Genomic DNA, 17,705 nt, shown 5'->3' on the forward strand with positions numbered 1-17,705 from the left:
AAATAAATACTTGCTGACTTTTTGAAAAAGTGGGAGGAAATCCTTTGTTTTTATAAACTGCCCATAGTTTGCACTCCTCACCAGTAGATTATACAGAAGATTAGCTTGTTGTTTCTTTTTTTTCATAGATTTAAAGCTTGAAGGGATGTTATGTACCATATATTTCTACCACCTTGCTTTACAGATAGAGAAGCTGAAGCAAACAGAAGTCAAATGACTTGGCCAAGGTCGTACATGTAGTAAGTAAGCTGGGTCCAGAATTATTTTCTTTTTTTTAAAATTAATTTATTTATTTAACATATTTAGTTTTCAGCATTGATTTTCACAAGAGTTTGAATTGCAAATTTTCTCCCCATTTCTACCTTCCCCCCCACTCCAAGATGGCATATATTCTGGTTGCCCTGTTCCCTAGTCAGCCCTCCCCTCTGTCACCCCACTCCCCTCCCATCCCCTTTTCCCTTCCTTTCTTATAGGGCAAGATGAATTTCTACACCCCATTGCCTGTGTATCTTATTTCCTAGTTGCATGCAAAAACTTTTTTTTTTGTTTTTGAACATCTGTTTTTAAACTTTGAGTTCCAAATTCTCTCACCCCTTCCCTTCCCACCCACCCTCCCTAAGAAGTCAAGCACTTCAACATAGGCCACATGTGTATCATTTTGTATAATCCTTCCACAATACTGTTGTGAAAGACTAACTATATTTTGCTCCTTCCCAACCTGTCCCCCTTTATTGAATTTTCTCACTTGACCCTGTCCCCTTTCGAAAGTATTTGTTTTTGACTACCTCCACCCCCATCTGCCCTCCCCTCCATCATCCCCCCCCTTTTTTATCTTCTTCCCTCATCTTTCCTGTTGGGTAAGATTCCCAATTGGGTATGTATGGTATTCCCTCCTTAGGCCAAATCTGATGAGAGCAAGGTTCACTCATTCCCCCCTCACCCGCCCTCTCCCCTCCTCCCACAGAACTGCTTCCTCTTGCCACCTTTATGCGAGATAATCCACCCCATTCTATCTCTCCTTATCTCCCTCTCTCAGTATGTTCCTCTCTCATCCCTTAATTTGATTTTATTTCTTTTAGATATCTTCCCTTCATCTTCAACTCACCCTGTGTCCTCTCTCTCCCTCCCTCTCTCTCTCTCTCTCTCTCTCTCTATATATATATATATATATACACATAGATATATACATACATACACATTCACCTATATATATATATATATATATATATATACACATACATAAACATATATGTATGCATATTCCCTTCAGCTACCCTAATACTGAGGTCTCATGAATCATACACATCATCTTTCCATGTAGGAATGTCAACAAAACAATTCACCTTTAGTAAATCCCTTGCAATTTCTTTTTCTTGTTCCTTTTCTTGATTACCTTTTCATGCTTCTCTTGATTCTTGTGTTTGAAAGTCAAATTTTCTATTCAGTTCTGGTCTTTTCACTGAGAAAGCTTGAAAGTCCTCTATTTTATTGAAAGTCCATATTTTGCCTTGGAGCATGATACTCAGTTTTGCTGGGTAGGTGATTCTAGGTTTTAATCCTAGCTCCATTGACCTCCGGAATATCGTATTTCAAGCCCTTTGATCTCTTAATGTAGAGGCTGCCAGATCTTGGGTTATTCTGATTGGGTTTCCACAATACTCAAATTGTTTCTTTCTGGCTGCTTGCAGTATTTTCTCCTTGATCTGGGAGCTCTGGAATTTGGCAACAATATTCCTAGGAGATTTCTTTTTGGGATCTATTTGAGGAGGAGATCGATGGATTCTATCAATTTCTGTTTCGCCCTGTGGCTCTAGAATATCAGGGCAGTTCTCCTTCATAATTTCTTGAAAGATGATATCTAGGCTCTTTTTTTGATCATGGCTTTCAGGTAGTCCAATAATTTTTAAATTATCTCTCCTGGATCTATTTTCCAGGTCAGTGGTTTTTCCAAGGAGATATTTCACATTGTATTCCATTTTTTCATTCCTTTGGTTCTGTTTTATAATATCTTGATTTCTCATAAAGTCACTAGCTTCCACTTGCTCCAATCTAATTTTTAAAGTAGTATTTTCTTCAGTGGTCTTTTGGACCTCCTTTTCCATTTGGCTAATTCTGCCTTTCAAGGCATTCTTCTCCTCGTTGGCTTTTTGGAGCTCTTTTGCCATTTGAGTTAGTCTGTTTTTTAAGGTGTTGTTTTCTTCAGCATATTTTTCAGTATTTTTTTGGGTCTCCTTTAGCAAGTCATTGACTTGTTTTTCATGTTTTTCTCATATCCTTCTCATTTCTCTTCCCAATTTTTCCTCTACTTCTCTAACTTGCTTTTCCAAATCCTTTTTGAGCTCTTCCATGACCTGGGACCAGTTCGTGTTTTTCTTGGAAGCTTTTGGTGTAGGCTCTTGCACTTTGTTGACTTCTTTAGGCTGTATGTTTTGGTCTTCTTTGTCAGCAAAGAAAGAACCCAAAGTCTGAGACTGAATCTGGGTGTGTTTTCGCTGCCTGGCCATATTCCCAGCCAACCAACTTGACCCTTGAGTTTTTCAGTGGGGTATGACTGCTTTTAGACTAGAGAGTTCTATGTTCCACGTTTGGGGGGGAGGTGCCGGCTCTGCCACACCAGCACTGCTCCTTCCCCAAGAACCTCCAACCCGGACTGGACTTAGATCTTCAGCAGGCTGTGCACTCCTGCTCTGATCCGCCACTTAATTCCTCCCACCAGGTGGGGCTGGGGCCGGAAGTAACAACAGCTGTAGCTGCCCCACCTCCGTTGCCCCTGGGGCTAGAAGCCGAACCGCAAACTCCTTCTACTCCCACAGCTTTTCCCACTAACCTTCTCCGCAGTCTTTGGTGTTTGTGGGTTGAGAAGCCTGGTAACTGCTGCAGCTCACTGATTCAGGGCGCTAGGGCCCCCTCCACCCGGCTCCTGGTCTCTTTGGTCCACGCTGCTCAGGCTGGGCTCCACTCCGTTCCCAGCTCCCAGCTCCCAGCTCCGTGTGGGATAGACCTCACCCAGAGACCATCCGGGCTGTCCTGGGCTGGAGCCCTGCTTCCCTCTGCTGTTTTGTGGGTTCTGCCGTTCTAGAATTGGTTCAGAGCCATTTTTTATAGGTTTTTGGAGGGACTCGGTATGGAGCTCACGGTAGTCCCTGCTTACCAGCTGCCATATTGGCTCTGTCCCCCGCCCCCTCCGAATTATTTTCTACTGTAGTATTTCACCATTCTTGGACAACATTAGGTAGTTTTTTTAAAAAAAAATCATTCAATTTCTCTTTTTTATTCTTCCCAGAAGTAATCCACATTTACATTTTCAATACTTATTCAGGAAGCTGATTTTTGAAAGCTTAAAAAATATAGAAATTTGAGAAGCAGGCAATTTATGGTTGGTTTGTTAATCACTATACTGACAGAGCTTATGGGTAGGATGTAAACTTTCTGTATTTCCTTTAAACAATATTCATGTAATTTCTACTATACTTAAATTCTCTTCTCATCCCCAGTGATACATAATATTACTGTGTGACTTTAAGACTTTTCAAATAAATATTTATTTCATCCTTTCTCAAATTATTATTTTTCCCAAACAGTCAAACAAACCACACATACTTGGCTTGGGCTCTTCTTTTCTGGGACTTGAGGCTGGGAGTTGAAATATTATGTTCATTATGACAGACAAAAGGGTGAACAGCAGTTGGGAAGGAAAGTAAAATATAGGAAGACGGAGCTATCAAGAGCACATCTTGCTTTGTAATTTCAGCAGGTAAAGAAATTGTGCCAAGAGCCTAAAGTAAATCTAAAACCCCAGAAACCATCCTGTCATTTGACTAAAGTTGACAGATTCTATTTTTTTATAAAAATATGTTTCCTCATAACCTGTAACTGCCGCTTCCTTGGCCCATGAAAATCGCCAACCTCTCCTCTTCATGCCTTTATTGACTTTCTTTTCATCCTCAGCCAATAACCTACAACTATTTCTTTTTTCCCCCTTTAGATCATCCCCTGTGAGCAGATTCTCTGCCATTCTTTCCCACTGTCTACAATGAACTTCTCATTCCACTCTCTTCTGGCTTCTACTGGTGTACTCCCATGGCAACCATTTACCATTTCCAAATGCTCATGAACCCCCTGCTTCTTCATGATGCTTCCCAACTATTTTTTTATTCATTGAATAAATAGCAGCTTCCTCATATGTGAAATAGGAGCCAAGTCTTCTAAATGCATTTAATTTAATATCTCACCTTGTACAACCTGCAGAGAAGAACCTGATAATCAATTTGCCAACAAGTGCTTATTGTTCAACCTATAAAAAGTCTTTAGGTTCCCAGAAGTCCCCGGAGTCTTTACTTATACTCACAGAATATCACTTGGAAGGGACCTTATATAGCTGCTAATCCCAAAGCTTCTTAACCTCTTATGTGCTATGGACATCTTTGGCAATTTGGTGAGGCCTATGGACCTCTTCTCAGGATAATGTTTTTAAATAATTGGAGAAATGTAAAATTTCAGTTAGAGATTAGTGAAAATCAAGATGTCGTATTTTCCCCCATCCAAGTTCAGGGACTAGAAACCCCTGATCTAATCTACCTCCCGCATCCTCATTTTATGGATGAGGAAACATTTGTGTGTTTGAAAAACCAAACCAAACATCAATCCCATTGCTTGTTTTCTCTGAATTTGTTGTGGGGTTTTGATACTGGTATACTGCTTACAAAGATTTGATGAGGTGATGAAATTATTTTTCTCAGGTGTTCTAGCTTATTATTGATGAACCCATGGTGGAAGGGAAGGTGAGATGAAGGAGAGGAGAAAGAAGGGAAACGAAAGCCAGAATAAAGAATCAAGTAAATAATTAGGAATGGTGTGATTGGATTAGAGAAGAGAGTCAAGGGAAGACTGGTCAGGACTTAATTGAGACTTCATTAATCTTTTTCCTCCAGAGGGTTAGCACCCTGGAAAGTTTGTTCCAGATTGAGTTGTTAAACCTATTGAGATTAGAAGCATGAAACAGGATATGTGGAGACAGACCACATTTTCTTTCAGTGATTCCTTACCTCCCAGAGAAGGTGTAGAATGAATCTTAACCCACAAATATTCAGGATAGATCTGGTACTCTACCATGTCTGGCACATAGTGGGCACTTAATCAATGGGTGGTGATTGACTGGAATCCGAGTTCCACATGGAGACCTCCGGTGTTGGGGAAATAGTATCCTTCTGTGGTGGGAAGGGAGCAGGAAACACTATCCCACTTTGAATAGCTTTAATTGTTTGGAAAGGTTTCTTTTTATCAAATCAAAATCTGCTTCTTTGCAACTTTTTCCCCTTGTTCCTAGTACCTTCTAGGACATAGTAGAACAGTTCAAACATTCTTCCACATGACAGCCTTTCAAATACTTGGAGATGGTTATTATGTCTCCTATGAATTTTCTTCTCCAGGAGAAACATCCGTAGGTTCTTCAAACAATCTTTGAATAGCAAGGTCACTTTCTTCTGGACACACTCCAGTTTATCACAAACCATGTTTTTTCTTTAATTTTTTTTTTTAAATTCTGAGTTTTACAAAAAACCCATCCTCCAAAAGAATATTTCTATATACAAACTAGAATAGAAAAAAGAGGATTATATATAAGAATGTAATTCTCTATTATGTACAGATTGTTTTTAAAAAGATATATAATATGTTTACCATGTTACTTTCAAAGCTATCCCTCTTGTCTGTGTTTCCTTCTGAACTTCCTTCTGTTTTCTTCTGTGGATTTAAAAAAAACTGCTTGAATGATGCTTTTTTCTTTCTTTTCTTTGGCAACATTATCATTAGCTCCCCTCTCTCTCCCTTGAAAACTTTCTTAAAAGTCCTCACTTCATTGGAAAACTGTTCACATCTTTTGACCATTTATCTACTAGGGAAGGATTTGTATTCTTAGTGATTTGACAAAGTTCTAATGACTTTGTGAATTTAATTATATATTTAAAAGGAATAGCAACAAGTTGTGCATAGCAGATTTGTGGTTTCATGTACAATCGTCTTTTTTTGTTGAACAATGTTATGGGAATGCTTGTTTTATTCCATAAATTAAAAATAAAATAAAAAAAAAGTCCTCACTTGTCTTGGGTTTCATCTTCTGGGTAATTGTGTTTCTTCTAAACTTTTCAGTGCAAGGTATCATTTTCCTCCATAGAGAAAACAGAAGTAAAATCATTCATTCATTCATGCATGCGCGTGTGCATTTATGGGGACACATTCTGAGCTTCAGCATTCCTGAAACTATTCTTATGGTATTATCAATATGGCATTATCAAAGTTAACATTAATATGCCATTATTTTGTATACATCCTCAGTTATCTGATCATAGTGTCATCTAAACAATTTTTTAAAAAATTGGCTCATAAATACACTATGCATTTACATCGATGTCGAGATAGCACCACATTTTCTTTCTTGTTTGAATTTGTGTTGTTATAATTTTGTTCTTGAGGGCATCCTATAACTCTGGGGTGATCTTGAAATCAAAATATACAAATGGATCTCTGTTCTCATCAATTTGGATGTTTCCTCTAAAGATGGTAATATAGTAATGGTTGATGTATGGTTCAAAGGTTCTGTTTTTATGCCACAATTATCCTACTTGTTTAGCATGGTGCCTATGAAATAACAGAAACTTGATAAATGTTTATTGATTATTCATTTTTATCTTCATAATAGGAGAAATCAAAGAAGGCCCCCAGCACCTTAGGTAGATCCAGGGTGTACCTGATCCAGCTCATACTGACTCACAAAAGCCAATTTAAAAATTTTCAATGTAAGCATTTACATATTTGAAATAGGCAAATTCTACAAATCAGGGTGTAGTTTATTGTTTTATTTATTGTCTAGATTTCAGAAAATTATGAGGGAGAATATTAATAATGCAGACTAAACTTAAAAATGTGTCATGAATACTTTTTTTCAGAGTTGGTTGTTAAACATTTACCAGCACATTCCTGTGGGCATCCCCTATGGTGAACTTATAGGAGAATTTAGCCTAGGGTTTCATGGATAGGCAGGCATGGATGGGCTGTAATCTGCATCAATGGAAAAGTCAACACAGGTAACAGAAAGAATATTGGAGGCAGGGTACCTGATTTCAAATCCCCACTCTGCTACTTATTGTTTCTGTGGTATTTGGTGAGTTATTTAACTTCTCAGACCTCAGTTTCTTCATCAACAAAATTCAGGGTAGAAATAGAAAATATCTTAAAATCCCTTCCAGATATAGATCAAAATATTCTACAATTGCTGGCTAAAGGATCCTGTCTACCATTTGTTAGATCCTTTTGAAATCTGCTTGCCACAAATCTAGGGAGCGTATCAGGACATTCCTGGCCTTTTCCTTATGAAGCCTCAATGCCCTAAGACTACTTAGTCACTTTCTCTCAAGGGTCCACTTATCTCTATTTCAGCAACCACCTTCTCCTTATTGGGCAGAATAATACCCCAAATAGCAATTTCCCCTTATTTTTTAAAATGATGAAGTTATCATTAAGCAGAAGGACTGCTAGGTGGTACAATGAATGGAGTGCAGGGCCTCATCTTCCTGAGTTCAAATCTGGCTTCAGACATTTACTAGCTGTGTGACCATGAGCAAGTTACTTAACCCCATCTGCCTCAGTTTGCTCATCTGTAAAGTGAGGTGGAGAAGTTGAACACGACTGAAAAAAACAACTGCACAACAAAATCATTAAGCAAAGCCAGACATTTGTTCACTATTCTGCTTTAACAGAAAGAGGACTGTAGCAAATATCTGGATAATTGAAAATCATTTTTATATTAAGACTCTACCAGGTTTATATACTTGTTCTGGTAATTAATGTTTATTTCTTCCTTTTGGCTAGGTGGAACTCATTATAGTATCTTCTGCTTCTTTCTCTATTAATCCTCATTCAAATGCTCTTTCCACTGGTTCTTGGGTTTTCTTACATTTCCATATCTTTGGGATATGCCATTACCCTTCTTAACTAATGTCTGCCCTCAAATAATCTACAGCCTTCAGTTAAGAGAAGGTGATGCAGCGGATAGAGCGCTGGACCTAAAGTCAGGAAGACTTATCTTCCTGAGTTCAAATCTGGCCTCAGACACTCACTAGCTGTGTGACCTTGGGCAAGTCATTTAACTGTGTTTTCCTCAGTTTCCTCATCTGTAAAATGATCTGAAGAAGGAAATGGCAAACCACACCAGTATTTTGCCAAGAAAACCTCAGACAGGGTCATGAAGAGTTGGACATAATTGAAAACAACTGAACAACAACTCAGTGAAAACAACTTTCAGAACAAGAAGAAAGGTTCTAGTGGAACTGGACAAGAAATATACAGGGGGAGAGGGTATCAAAATATTTGAGCTTGTGCTGGTTGGAGGTAATGCCCACCAGTAAGGTAACAGATTTATCCATATATTGAAGTTTACCCTTTAATTGTCATATTCTCATTATGAGTCTCATTCTATCAAATCTTAGTGATACTTAAGAGGTTGAATTTAGCCCTTAGAACTAAGAGCTCTAGTTTATTTCGCTTACTAACCATACCTTGTACAACCATACTCTGTGTGTGTATATATATACAAACATATGTATATATGTATATATGCACATATATACATATATACACACACACATATGTATATGTATATATGTGGGTATATACACACACACACATATACATATAGCTCAGGCCATCAATTTTATTATTGCTTTTCTTTTTGCATATCTCCTTCTATGAATAGTAAACTACTCAGCCTCTTTTCTGATATTCTTATTTTACTGTACCTGGTGCTCACTGAGGTATCTGTTTTTGTGGATGTGTATGACCAATTTTCTCCTTTTTGTACTTTCTATTGAAAGCTTTTTTGATTAAATTATATCTTCTAACTTTGAGACTGTGGTTCTGTGAAATCTCTAAGTCCTAGGTATATGTATATTTCCTATCCCTCATTAGATGTACTGCATCCCTGGCCATCACTATTGAATGGGATGGATAATTGTGAAGACTTCACAGGGTATGTCTAATGGAGAGGGATTTGGCATGCCCTTCCCCCTCTCTCTCTCTGATGTTAGAAGATAATGAATTTCCTGTGAGCTATTTGTTCTCTGATCCAGGAAGGGTCTCTCCTTCCCCCAACCCATTTCTTCTCCTAGACTTTCAGATGCCACCCTGGTAGTTGAGTTCTGATAGGGAAAAACCTGAATGGACTGGATCAATCTTGGTCCTCTGTGTAGTTTTCGCGCCTAGACTGTAAGCCCACCTCCCTGTCAATGGTGAGAAGGGATAGAGGTGGGTGGGAATCTTTTTCATTAAGACTATAAATTAAGGCAGGTTCCCTTTTACCTCGCCTCCTCCGTTATGGAGGTGTGTCCAAATCTTGCAAGGTTTGTAGAATAAATTTACTTTGTTTCTCTCAAAGATGTCTCTCCTATTATTTTAAAAATTCTGTCCCATACACTACCATGGTGCTCTAATTTTCTACCTACTCTCTTCTCCATTGATACTATATGCACTGTGGGGAGAAGTTTGTGGGTATTGTTCTTGTTTTGCCTTTTGAATAAATGCTTTTGTTATGAGTTAAATGAGTCAGCTTCTTTATTTTTCTTGCTTTTAAAGAAAATTACAACATAGCTCATGTGAAATAAATTTTGCATCAATTCCTATGTATAATGAATATTCTATTTCTGACCTTCTCAATAAGTGAGAAAGGGGATAGAGAGAAGAGAGAGGAAGGAGAGAATTTGGAAATAAAAACAAAGATGAAAGAGAGTTAAATGAGTCAGCTGGCTGATTTGTTCATGGTGTGTGAGACAACTCAAGTAATATTCAGAGACTTCTCAAGGTAGAAGCAAAAACAAAAAAGAGTCCTTATTAAGATCTCAGTAGAAAGGGCGGTCTCCTAACCCATAGACAATGGGTAGGGAAAGGCAGCGCCCAGAGGGCAGAACCCAGCTATATACCCTAAGGCAAACAACCCCCACCCACCACTGTCATTGGTGGAGTTCAGGCTCACAATATAAACTGGGAAATCTACCCCAGGTACAAGGAACAAGGAAACGCTAATTTAGCCAATACCAACTCTTAAAAACACTTTTACCCTTATTTGGTGAGGCTCCTGCTGAAGGGGGTCAGGCTGCTCTAAGTTTCAGATTCCTATGGGTCAGGTGATTTTTAGTAACTCAAAACTTAGGCCTAGCTGTCAGTTAGAAGCCCCGAGCCATGCTGAAAACTCCTCACTTTTATTTATCCCACTCAATTTACAGAAAGGCTGAGATTTAGACTTTATGAGAGGTCTTCACCATGCCACTCAATGGGAAACATATTGGTGGGGGCTCAGTAGCTATAGAATTAGAAAATTAGCCACACAACTGAGTTGCCCCTAGCACACTTAGAGATGTACCAGCTGTCTCTCTGAAGACCCAAGTGGCTAATGGGGATGTAGGTTGGGGGTGGGGAATGAGTGAGTCCAGAGAGAAAAGAGATGAAGGGAGAGGGGGGCAGCACCACATGTGCTGTAACTTGGCATGAGCAGAAGCATAGACATAGCTCAATTTCTGCAGCCCACCAGCAGATTCCCCAAACCCTCCCTCCTTCCTAGAAGCAAGATTCTGCGTAAACTGTAGCTTTTGTAGCTAACCCTAACAGCCCAGTGGCATATAGTCTGTTTGCCCTACTATTCCTTGCACCTGGGGCTTCTGAGTCAGGTTTCCATCTTTTCTCTAAGGATTTCTTGGCCTTTTATCTGAGTTACTTGCTCAGCTGTGTTTGATCTGCAATGAGTACATTCCTGCCAACTCCATAATACAAACAATAGCTGCCCTCAGCTGTTGCCTGTGAAATGATGTTAAGTAGAAATCCAATTTCCAGCCTCTCGAAGGCCTGTTCCTTATTCCTTTCTCTTGTCATTGCTGATCAGACTTTGGATGCCTTTTGTCTTAGTGTAGGACATCTCCAGAGAAATGCAGTCTATTTGTGATGGAGAATATGGAAGAGTCCTGATAACACTTTATTGTTTCTTCTCAAGTAATAGGTATTTATGGACTACGTGCACAGTATTGCTTTACCAATGCACTTTTTAATTCTTGCAGTTTTAATTAATTAAATATTTATTGAATACCTACTTTTAATTTAATAGAATTTATTTAGTGCCTATTATATGAAAGGTATTGTAATACAAAGATAGACGTGGAATAGTCACTGCCCTCAAGAAGCTTACATGGCGGAAAGGGAGGATGACAGGATACAGGTGTGTGGCTAAGTAAAATACAACGTAATTTGAGTAGAGAGGGAAAGCCAGTACTAACAAGTGGGTAAGGGGAAGGTTGGGAAGGAAATTCTATAATGGCAGAGCCTTCAAGGAAACTATGATTCCAAGAGGCGGAGGGGCAAGAGAATAACGGCTCCAGCCCTGGGAGACAACCTGGACAAAGACACTAGAAATCTGAGTTCCAAGAGCTGCTATTAATTCAGTTTGACTACAATGTATAGAGTGTATATAATAGAGGAACCTGAGATAAAACTGGGAAGGTAGGTTAGAAGGAGATTGTGGAGGGCCTTAACCACCAGGTTGAGGATTTTGTCTTTTATCCTAGTGGCAATCAGGAGCCAGTGAAGGGTTTTGAGCAAGTGTGATAGTTTCAGGATTGGGTACTGAGTAGCGTCCTAGAAGACAGGATGTTAGGAGCTGGGAGTAAAATGAGTAAGACTCAGCTTTAGCCCTTAAGGAGCTAATCAAAATCCTGAAAGGGTTGGCAGCTTCTCTGCAAGGCTGTAGGTAAAGGTTTTCATTTAATGCAAACATTCTAGAATGCCTGTCTCCTAAGGGAATACCTCAGTCTGTATCCCTTCCTCATATTAAACAGGCTGGAAATTTCAGGCAGAAGCACAGAGGGAAGATGGGAAGTATCTAAAGTTGGCTGAAGGCAGTTTTGTTTGGTATGTGTTTGCTTTCTTAAGCCTGAGTCATCGTCCAAACTGGACCCAGCTGTCTTTCTTCAGGGAGTGATCAGGGACTCCCAGGGTTGGGAGGTGGGGTGGGGGAAGGGATGCTGAATTTGGTCAAGTTGTTTAATAATTCTAGAATTCAAATGGTCACCCTGAGGCAGGGAGGTTAACACCCCATTAAGATGAATGGGGAAAGTTCGCACCTTTTCTTTTGCTATTCTTTCCATCTGCCTGCAAATTCAAGGAAGCTAGGCACATTCATTACATAGCCTGTTTTTATATTCCCTGAGCTGAAAACCTGATTTACAGAAGAGCTTGGCTTTTCCAAGAAATAGTAAAGTCCTTGGAGAGATGTGAAACTCTCAAAATAGGAAAGGATTATCAGTGGAACAAATAGTCAATGCCAGACCCTTTATTCCTTCCATTGGTCTTAGAAGAAGTTATAAAAATCATAGAATTGTTTGGGCTGCCCTTTTGGGCTGTATGGTGTTATCTATGTTCAATATGTAATGAGGAAATAAAGACAGTATCCCCTTCTCCAAAGGTTAGGTTGTTATATAGTGATAGCTCCTCTTGCAGTCTTTAATTCCTAACTCCTTTTACAGTTTTTCCTTCATTCGTTTCAGATGCTGAATTCCAGTAGGAATTTTCTCTATGGCTAGGTCTACATGCACCAATTAATTGAACAATTGACCAATAAGTTGAACAAATGATTTGCTGAAAGTACAAGGCGTTGCCATCAATCATTCAGTCAACCAACGAGCATTTATTAAGTGCTAAAAACACAAGTCTCTTCCATCAAGGAGCTCTCTTTATAATGTGGGCGGGCAACAAGATATATGTGTGTGTGTATATATATATATGTGTGTATATGTATATATGTGTGTATAAATATGAATATGTACACATATGTATACATATGTATTTTTATATATATAGATATTTATGCACACACAAGGAACATAGGAAGTAATCTTAGAGGGAAAGCATTAGCATTAAGAGGAACTGGCTAAGGTTTGCAGAATATAAGATTTTAGATAAGACTTTAAGGAAGCAAGGGAATCCAGGAGGCACAGAAAAATGACAGAATCACTGATCTAACAGCCCCCAGAGCTTATCAATCAGAGATTCTTAATCTGGGGTCTGTTAACATTTTAAAAATACATATTTTGATGACTGTATTTCAATATAATTGTTTTCCTTTATAATCCTAAGTATTTTATTTTGTGCATTTTAAAAATGAATTCTAAGAAGGGATCTATAGGTTTCACCAGATTACCAAAAGGGGTTCTGGACAGAAGGTAAAGAACCCCTGAAATTTCTTAGTAAGGTCTGAACAAGAATCCTCCACTATAACATGCCAATATTCATTCTGCCTTAGCTGGCAAAACCCACCAGTGCCTGTTTAGGGGAGATAGTCCCTTTCACTTTGAGGCTGTTTAAATTATTAGAATTTTTTTCCTATCTAAATCCAGCTCTCTGCAATTTCTATCCACTGATCATGGTTTTTCTTACTAAGACTAATCAGAACATATCTAATCACTCCCCAATTTGATGGCCCCTCAGATACATGAAGTGATAAGAGGGAAATCACATCTCCCTTAAATTTTCTCTTCTCCAGGCTAAATATTCCCACTTCCTTCATGTAGCTACCATATATCATGATCTTGTATTCTTTCACCATCCAGATATACTCCTCGCTACCCTAACCCGTCACTCTGGATACTTTCCAGCTTATCAGCATCCTTTCCAAAATATGCCACACAGGAATGTGATTTTTGCTATGTCAGTGGTAGTTTCTATATCAGATGTTGCTAAACTTTTCCTTAGCCACAATGGATGGTTCGGGAGGGGTAGGGGCATAGCAGACAATGACTTTGGTGTAAAAACTATTAGATAAAACTTTCTTAAAAACATAGCGCTTGGAACTGAACAAACATGATATTCTCACTTTCCTAGTGCCGCATGTTGTCCTCATCTGGCCTTAGAATCCCAAATCCTTCTGGTCTTAGGGCGTACCTGAGACCAAAGCTGGAGGTGGTGGTATAATGGCAAGTAAAACGAGACTTTTTGTTTTGCTGTTTTTTGTTTTGGAGTTCTAGTTCTTCTCAGCACTAAGGCAATCAAGTGCCTTTGATAGAGACTTGCCTTTGTTTGAATCAAGAGTCTTTGAATCAAGAGTCTTTGATGACCTGCTTAAGTCATGAAGAAGCCTAACTCACATGAGTTTGAGTCATATGGTTGTGATGCCCTCTGTGGGCTAACCCTGAAGAAGTGTATATATACTCTAAGTTAAGCATTTTGCTTTGGGGGCTCACTCATTGAAAGAGTGTTCCTGTGTTTTCACCAGACAAGACTCTGGGTAGCCATTAAGGAGCACCCCCCGCCCCCAGCTTTGAAAACCCAGATGTTGGTGCTTCTCTCTCTGGTAACTATGTATGTATGTATGTATTGCTGTGGGCAGACAGAAGCTCTGTCTGCTGATTTGTGTTATTTTCTCTGTTTATATAATTTCTGCTTGGGTTTTCTCTGACTTTTTTCCCTGGATTAAGTGAATGATATATGTATGTTTAAGATTGTAAATCCCTTAAAGTTGCTTTCCTTAAAAAAGCAGATCAAAGAACCCGTGCTAGCAGCCCTCCTGTGTGCTGGTGTTATTGTCCTTCGGTAGCTGCAAGTAGTATTGTTGTTACAGGTGGTAATTACAGACAAACAGGTTCCATCAGAGCAGCATTTGGCTACAACCAGGGGAGCCTCATCTAATGGAGACTGGGAGACCCAAGCTGGTAGTAACAACACCAGCATCCTGCACACCTGTAGCCTCAAAGGTGTGAGTTGCTCCTCCTCCTGCCTGCCTTGGACTTGTGTGTTACCTATATGCATGTCTCTACATTTGTGAACTCTTGTGTGCATCCTTTCCTTGCACTGCCATTGGATGATAGTGTGCACTCCAGGTTAATAGGGGAGGTGTTTTATTGTTATCCTTCTTTTTAAGGCAATTCACTCTATGTCTTTGTTTTGAGCTGATTGTTTCTTTTGGGTGACTAGAGTCACCCAGTTAGGTGATCCAAGCCAAATAAGGGCTGATGAGCTCCAGCTCCTAGCATCATAGAACTAGAGGTAAAAGGAAGCTCAGAGTCCATCTAGCCCACTCTCCTCATTTAACAAATGAGAAAACTGAGATCTAGGTAGGTATTGACTTTCTCAAAGTCACGGAAAAAAAAGAATCAGAAAGAAAAGAGCCCACTTAGTGATTGGACTGTATAAAAGGAGCTGAGGTATAAAATAGCTAATAAGCCTCCTTGTTGTAAATGTGCCAACCAGGCTTGAATAGTAACCTCTCAACTGATGCTACTTACTGTATTATTCTTCATTGCTTAGCCTTTTCTTGCTTCATGAGACTAAAATGACCTGTTTTATAGTACCCAGCTGGTGGTTATACTCCTTTTTTAACTTTCTTTTTTTACAATTTTTACTTTCTTTTCTCCTCTCATCCCTGTTTGCTTGGAGGCGAGGGGGAGACACATTATTGTTATCTTCAAGTTTTCAAGGGCTGTCACCTAGAAGAGGGTTTGAACTATCCTTGCTTGGTCTTACGTGATTGCAACTAGTAGCAATAAGTGGGAATTACAAAGAGACAAATTTCAGCTTTGCTATAAGCCTAACGGTGTTATTAATTAGAGCTTTCCAAAAGTCAAAGAGGCTCCCTCGGGAGGTAGCGGGTTCTCTTTATTCAAGCAGAAGATGAATGACTGCTTAGGTATGTTGAAAAGGGAATTCTTGTCCATGTGTGGATTTTTATAGTATGTTGCCTCTCTAGTTCCTTCCCACCTTAAAATTCTGTGATTCTATTGTTAGTACCTACTATGTGCAGAACACTGTAGTGCTTTACACACACACACTCGTATACAGATATGTACATACATATGCAGGTATGTACATATACACATATGTACATACATATGCAGATATATACATGCCATTCTTATATATGCACCCAGAGATAGAGAGATAGCTAGATACTTACTTGTATCTATGAATTTTGAATTCTTGTGGCCAAAATAATTCACACCTAGAAGCCTGCCTTCTTGGTGCTGAGTTAAGTTCTGCTAGTTCTCAGATGACTGACATAGTCAATTTGTAAGGAGGCCCATTTTCAAGCATTTCTATCTTGTCAGAGTTTGAGGTTTGCTGACATTGCATTCCAGAACCTAGAGTCACCCCAGTCCCTTGATGAGACATTTAAATAGGGCTTTATTGGAGGGATCAATTACCGATCTCTTGCAAATTAAATAGTGTGTGTGTGTGTGTGTGTGTGTGTGTGTGTGTGGTATTTCAAAGGGATAATATTCTACAAATAACCATTATGGAATTGGGGGGCATTAATAGGTAATTAATCCTACTTCTACCCTAGACCCCCACCCTGATCCCCACTCCAACTACACTTATATTGACTCTTAGGAAGCCTTCATCATCTAGGTATAGGGTGATGAAATGTATCCTGGAGCCCTTTGGCAATCTGGTGAGACTTATGGACCCCTACTCAGAATACATTTCTAGATGTGTAAAACAAAATACATAGGATTATAAAAGAAACCAATTATAGTGAAATACAGTTATTAAAGTATTTGTCAAAACAAGTTTATTGACCCTAGGTCAAGAACTTCTGATTTAGGTCCTCAAGAACTGCTTGAGTCAGTAGTCCCAAGGATGAATCCATGCAGATAACTGGTCTCTTAGATAGTTATTTTAAATAATCATTCTCAAAATGAGTTGTTTGGTTTTCATGTTGGGTCACTTCTCAAGAACAGCCCCAAGAGAGTAGAGAGAAATAAACAAAGCTAAATAGAACCACACCAGCAATGTCACTGGGCAGCTAGGTCTATCCACTGCTACCAGACCTGAAGTTGGGAAAGCTCATTTTCCTGAGTTCAAATCTGGCCTCAGACACTTACTAGCTGTGTAACCCTGGGCAAGTCATTTAACCCTGTTTGCCTCAGTTTCCTCATCTATAAAATGAACTGGAGAAGGAAAGGAAAACCACACTAGTATTTGGAAAACAACCCCAAATGAGGTCATGAGAAATAGGACATGAATAAAAAATGACTGACCAGTAAAAAGAAATGTGATAGGGAGAAACTCCCAAGCAAACACAGTGGTTCTCTGTACCAGTGAACGTTCTCTTACTTCCTTTTATTGGATATCTTTCTCTTTAAAAAATTTTTATTGATATGCTTTATTTTTATATTATAGATATTTAGAGATTGTTTCTACTTGGTGAGGTGTCTGTTGTAACAAAGTAGAACAAGTCAAACTGATAATAAAGGGAAAAGAACTGATCTGAAAGTTAATGCAACATTTTAGATCTACGTCACCACCCCCATTCTCTATTAAAAAAGCAAGAAATCCATTTTCTATTTCTCCCAATCCCACCCTATAGAAAAGAAGAGAAAACAAATTTCTTGTAACAAATATCCACAGTTAAGCCACATAAATTCCCTCAGTGGCTGTATACAAAAATATAGATTTCTCATTCTATACTCATCACCCCTCTGTCATGGATAACATGGTTCATCATTGGTCCTCCAGAATCATGAATTGTCATTGTATTGATCATAGCTCTTATAATTTTCAAAGTCATTTGTTTTTTATAGTGTTGTATAAATTGTTTTTCTGGATCTATCATTTCATTTTTGATAGGTATGTAAAAGTCCTCAAAATTTTTTACTTTTGTAATATTGATATTCCATCAT

Source organism: Trichosurus vulpecula, chromosome 1 (assembly GCF_011100635.1).
Source record: "Trichosurus vulpecula isolate mTriVul1 chromosome 1, mTriVul1.pri, whole genome shotgun sequence".
In the NCBI taxonomy this organism is placed as follows: Eukaryota; Metazoa; Chordata; class Mammalia; order Diprotodontia; family Phalangeridae; genus Trichosurus; species Trichosurus vulpecula.